The sequence below is a fragment of the Arachis hypogaea genome, chromosome 14 (assembly GCF_003086295.3).
Source record: "Arachis hypogaea cultivar Tifrunner chromosome 14, arahy.Tifrunner.gnm2.J5K5, whole genome shotgun sequence".
In the NCBI taxonomy this organism is placed as follows: domain Eukaryota; kingdom Viridiplantae; phylum Streptophyta; class Magnoliopsida; order Fabales; family Fabaceae; genus Arachis; species Arachis hypogaea.
The window spans coordinates 123,570,273-123,577,233 of NC_092049.1; positions in this window are offsets into that span (position 1 = coordinate 123,570,273).

Below are 6,961 nucleotides of genomic sequence, written 5' to 3' on the forward strand. Positions count from 1 at the left end.
CGACCTGTATCTGAAAAACAACAACAACATATAGTATGAGAACCAGAGGTTCTCAGTATGATAACAGTGTCCAATATATAAGATATAAAGTTCCGGGATGCCAAAGGCAATCCTAGAACTTCACATCACAGATATTCAAGCTTAACCAAAAAATAAATAACCTAAACCAACCATCATAAATAGGGATATCTAAAACTCCGGGGATTTCTAACTAATACTTATCACACCGCTGCATCCCACAGCCTTCACCAACCTAACCTCCGTGCGATCCCATCGCCACCGCCTCCCGATCCTCCTTAACACCAGTCAAACACATTTAATGCAAACAAGTAAAGCACAAATAGTATTCATGCGTAACAGGTAAGTCAATTAGCATTTAGACATATTATTCAATTAGACATAACTCAAGTAATCAAAGTAGGCAAGCATGTAAAAGATGCATATGATGAATGCCTATCCTATTTGGCTCGTGATATCACTTGTCGGTTCAAAATGCCAACCCGACACATCCCTGGGATGTCGCCTTTCTGCCACGACTAGGGTTATAGTGCCCCCTGCTCACTATTTCTAGTACCCAGTACTTTGTCTTGCGCCCTGTGAGTTATAGTGCCTGGCATACTCCTTCGGGTTATAGTGCCCGAGTTCACTTTGGCATCAGAAAGGTTATGTGAGTGGGAGACTGCTACAGCCCTCACATTTCAACGTAGGCAGGAGACTGCCTCAGCCCCTATGCCGGCACCGCTACCTCTAATAAGCGGGAGACTGCCATAACCCTTACCCGAGGCGCATAACGACTTGCCAAAGATACAATTTAGTAATACATTACAGCTCATATTACAATTCCATTTATATTCATTCCATTACTCACCATCCTCCATCAATATATCAAGTTCATTATCAACCCCGCACCCCATTAGTTAACAAGACGAAAACACCCAACAGACATACCAAGTCTAAGTCACAGTATTCTAAAAGCCGTATATAAATCTATTAATCTAAAAAATAAACCTATCTATACTAAATCCTAGGCCTCATTACTAGTCACAAGTCTTAAGGAGAAGTTAAGGGAATTTGGGAAGCTAGAGAGTCTTTAAAAATGAAGAAATCACAATTTCAGCAAAACAGGAGTCACGCGTACGCCTAAGCCACACGTACGCGTGGGAGTGCATTATTGAAAGGTCACGCGTACACATGGATGCGTTTTCCTTTGCTCGCGCACGCATGCACCTTGCTCGCGTACGCGAGATACCAAACCCGAAAGGGTTGGTCGCGTTGCGTGCAGGTGGTCGCGTACGCTTGCTGCATTAAACCCAGAAAAATTTCATGCTGTAGAATTTTAGAATTTTGCACCGAACTTCAAACGTTCATAACTTCTTCCAAAAAACTCCATTTTCATCAAACTATATATCATTTTAAAGCTCTTGAAATCATATTTAATTCCATATCAAAACCAATTAATTTTGAAAACCGAGACTCAAGTTATGATCTGACAAATTTAGTTAAAAACAAGGTTTTACACAAAAGTATCAAAATCTTCTAGTCTCCAAATTCCAAAGCCAAACCAAACCAAGACTTGCTCAATCATTCCAAACTCAACCAAAATCAATACCAAAACATACTAAACTCAAATCCAATGTCATTCAATCATTTCCTAACCATCCCACTTAATATTTCCTCTTCTCCACTCAATAAATTTTATACATCCAATAAATCTCAAATCCAAACATATAACTCTAGCAATTTTCATAATTTCAGGCCCTAACAAGCATTAGTCATGCGTGCACGCACGCACGTCCTCCTCAATACCCATCAAACCCAAATAACATCAACAATTCTCAATAACATCATTAATCAATATCCATCATATAACACAAATCCACATATAATTTAGCATACACCAACATCATTCAATCCTATCTTAGGATCTACTAGCCTAAGTTTCACAAAACATTATAGAAAATCGAAACTATACCTTGGCCGATTATCCTCTACGCACAAAACCACCAAAAAGCCAAGACAACTCCAAAAAACACCAAAGCTCAAACTAACAACACATATATTACCATAATCAAAACCTAAAAACCACAACATACAAAACTACAAGAATATATGAGAGACTTTACGTTGTCCACAGAAATTGGGGATGAAATCCAACAATTTCTCACTAAAGGTTGGTACCTAAACAACCAAACACAAAAATCTACTCAAAACTCAAGCTTCAAATTTTGAATTTCTTAGGGCAGAGAAAAGAAGTAAGAAATTCGAAATCTTACCTACAAGGCTTAGCTAGAACTGATGGATTCGGCAAGAGCTTTGTGTAGCAACTGACGGCACGCGAACCGGAACACTGTAGCTCGAGATACAAGTGAAAGAAGAGGGAGATGAATAGTGTAACACCCAAACTTTTAGCACCTCATGATCGTACTAAAAGTCCGAGCGCTACTAACCTCTATTCCTTTAATTATTTACTATGTTTATTTATATTGAGCCCTCGTGAATACGAAACGAAACTTTAATTAAGAAAATGAAATAGTTTTACTTTCACTTACTTAATCACAAAGATATATATATATATATATATATATATATATATATATATATATATATATATATATATATATATTCACATCGCATGATATACATAGACTTATTCAAAGACTCTCAAATACAATTCCTACTCCTCTAAAAAATAAACACAATAAATGACGAGGGGAAAATAAAATCTAAGAACTCAACTTGTAAACAAATTCTTCTATGCTCTTGTAGTTCCGCACTAAGTCTTCGCACCTGTAGCTGAAAGGGGGTGGAAATAGGGGGTAAGAACTGGGAAGTTCTTAGTAGGGTCGAGGTGTCTAGTTATATCCATTATATATATATATACTTCGTCAGCAACAACAGTCAACAAAGTACGAGCCAATTCAACAATTATTGAACACAAAACCCAATTACAAGCACACACAATCATAGAAAACACACTCACAAATAAATATGCGCAAACAAGTATGATGCATATCTATCCCTAGCACAGGTAATGAGCTCATCTGTCGGTTTCGACCCACTCCCGACACAACTCAGCAACCTTTGTCTGAGTTTGGTTTCCAGTGTCATAACCTCTGTAAGCAACCTCTATCTTACAGGTGCGACTCTCTTGAGCCGATGTATGCAAACATAACCTCTGTAAGCAACTTCTGTCTTACAGGTGAGGCTCTCTCTAGCCAATGTATGTAGCAATAACCTCTGTAAGCAACTTCTGTCTTACAGGTGCGACCATCCCCTTAATGGCCGATGTATCTCTGGAAAGCAAATCTCGGTGGACTCACCACCATATCTCTGCTCGTTTTCAGCAGGTAAACAATCATCTCTGCTTCTCTCATTTTCTTTTCGTTCTTTCTTTCTTTTAAAACCTAAATCACTTCCAATTTCATCCTTAAAACTAATTCTTTAACTTTTTCCAAGACATCGCAAAACGAAACCATTCAATCAAAATTCAATTATTTTTAAAGTTCACTAAAACTCCTCCGAATGAAATCGTAAGTCAAATTCAAAACATAAGCTCTTTTCATATTTAAATAAACTTTAAAAATAAAACTCTTTTTTTTAAATAATTTAAAGTCGTAAAATAATTCTTTTCAAAATAAATTGAACTCAAAACATATACTTTTCTTAAATGAATTAAACTCGAAACATTAGTATTTTCTTAATAAATCAAATAATATAGCTTCTCAAATCCAATCTTTTTCTAAATAACATTTCAAACAAAGTCTTAAATTTTATAACAAAATTTCGGTAGTATCTCCCCTAAAACTTGGACTTTTCCACCCTTCTTGGGTCCCATCCTAACTATTTCTCAAACTCTTTCAAATCATTTCCAATAAATCAAAACTATTTCTAATATCAAAACATTTATAAAATCAAACCAATTAAAAATCAAACTGCCTCCAAAATCAAACCATTTTTATATCTTAATCAAATTATCAATTCATCAATTTATTTCTTATTAAATCTCAATGCCATCATCAAATTTCACTAATTCTACTTGATCACCAACAACATTTCAGCTCCGAATTCATCAAAATAATTTGGTTCTTGGCTGCATTTAAACCGACTAAATCCCAAACTAATCACAAATATCAATATATCACAAAAATTCAACATAAATTCAGTCAAATTCAATCAAAAATCAATCACAACATCAATTTAATTGATGATAAATTACCAAAATCCTACCTCCATACGAAATCAAACCAACGGGACTTCCAGAGAAGTTTTCTAACCGAGCTGCTGAAGAAGAAAACGTCAGGAATCGTCTGTGCCTCCTAGAACTCCGATTGACCAAATTCAAGGAAAGAGGAACTACATAATGATAATGATAATGATAATGATAATGATAATAATAATGATAACAATAAAAAATTAATTTAATTTTTATTTTATTAAATTATTTTTTGATAAATAATTTAAATTTAATAGAATAAGTAATAATTTGATTAAACTCTAATATAATATATTAGCTCATAAATAATTAATTATTTAATTTTTTAAAATTCGGGTCTTACATCCTACCCCACTTATAAAAAATTTCGTCTTCAAAAATTGATACATTAAAATAAGTTCAAAACTTTTATCGAGAGATTATATCATTCATGTAGAGGAACACAAAGTTAAGGGTTGTAATATGAGCAGCAAGTGCATAAGTTTCAGGATGCGAAGCAGAAGGATCAATCGCATAATTAGCTTGCTACAAATCGTAACTCTTAAGGTTTCAAATCGCTTAAGAATTAAGGATTTTGCGTTGAATCAGAACAAATTCAATGTCAGATTGAACGGTAAGAATTTATGAAGAAGTGTACAAACAATGATAAAGATGGATAATCAAATCTGGTTTCAAAAAGAATTGAAACAGGGGACAAAAGAGATGAAAAATAAATGAATAATCAGTATGCCTATCACGTGGCACGGTAAAAGTACATATTTTGGTGCAAACTAATCAAGAAAGAACATCTAACGTCTTCAAATACTTAAGAATTATTATTAATAGAAACCAAGTTCAAAGCCAAATCAAAGAACACATGGTTCATAAAGAGGAATATGAGCAATATCAAGGATGAATATACCAAGTGATGAATAGTGGGAATTTCAATTGAGCAGAAATATGCAAAAGCGAAAAAAAATGGTTGAAATATAGTCAAATCATCTACCAAAAGAAAAATCTGAAGCAAAAAACTCCAATGCAAATGATAAAAGAGGAAAATAGAGCACTGAGTTACACAGCACAAACAAAGATCATACTTCGAAATGGCGTACACCCTCAAAAGTAACCTCTAACGTCCCCAAAACTTCGTGATTCAAGTTACCTATTACTTCTGTGTTGTCTATGATAATCCATTAGAGTTTCTGTATACAAAAATCATTAGTATTAAGTTGGCCAGACCCAATACTATGAGAAATGCAACGGTCGACTAACAGCATTAATCAATAGACAGTCATGCATCTAAACTCAAACTCTTGTTATTAAGACAAGTCCTATTGCATGACAGACACTCAGAGTATGTAGTGAAGCATGATCAGTCCATTCCCAAGGCTCTAACAGGAACGAACTGCTCTGATACCATAATGTAACACTCTAACTTTTAGCACCTCATGATCGTAGTACTAAAAGTCCGAGCGCTACTAACATCTATTCCTTTAATTATTTACTATGTTTATTTAATATTGAGCCCTCGTGAATACGAAACGAAACTTTAATTAAGAAAATGAAATAGTTTTACTTTCACTTACTTAATCACAAAGATATATATATATATATATATATATATATATATATATATATATATACACATAGTATGATATACATAGACTTATTCAAAGACTCTCAAATACAATTTCTACCCCTCTAAAAAATAAACACAATAAATGACGAGGAAAAAATAAAATCTAAGAACTCAACTTGTAGACAGATTCTTCTATGCTCTTGTAGTTCCGCACTAAGTCTTTGCACCTGTAGCTGAAAGGGGGTGAAAATAGGGGGTAAGAATTGGGAAGTTCTTAGTAGGGTCGGGGTGTCTAGTTATATCCATTTTATATATACTTCGTCAGCAACAACAGTCAACAAAGTACGAGCCAATTCAACAATTATAGAACACAAAACCCAGTTACAAGCACACACAATCATAGAAAACACATTCACAAACAAATATGCGCAAACAAGTATGATGCATGTCTATCCCTAGCGTAGGTAATGAGCTCATCTGTCGGTTTCGACCTGCTCCCAACGCAACTCAGCAACCTTTGTATGAGTTTGGTTTCCAGTGTCATAACCTCTGTAAACAACCTCTGTTGTGCGACTCTCTTGAGCCGATGTATGCAAACATAACCTCTGTAAGCAACCTCTGTCTTACAGGTGAGATTCTCTCTAGCCAATGTATGTAGCGATAACCTCTGTAAGCAACTTCTGTCTTACAAGTGCGACCATCTCCTTGATTGGCCGATGTATCTCTGAAAAGCAAATCTCGGTGGACTCACTACCATATCTCTGCTCGTTTTCAGCAGGTAAACAATCATCTCTGCTTCTCTTCTTTTCTTTTCGTTCTTTTTTTATTTCATCCTTAAAACTAATTCTTTAACTTTTTCCAAGACGTCGCAAAACAAAACCATTTAATCGAAATTCAATTATTTTTAAAGTTCACTAAAACTCCTCCGAATGAAATTCTTAAGTCAAATTCAAAACATAAGCTCTTTTCATATTTAAATCAACTTTAAAACATAAAACTCTTTTATTTTTAAATAATTTAAAGTCGTAAAATAATTCTTTTCAAAATAGATCGAACTCAAAACATATACTTTTCTTAAATGAATTAAACTCAAAAGATAAGTATTTTCTTAATAAATCAAACAATATAGCTTCTTAAATCCAATATTTTTCTAAATAACATTTCAAACAAAGTCTTAAATTTTATAACAA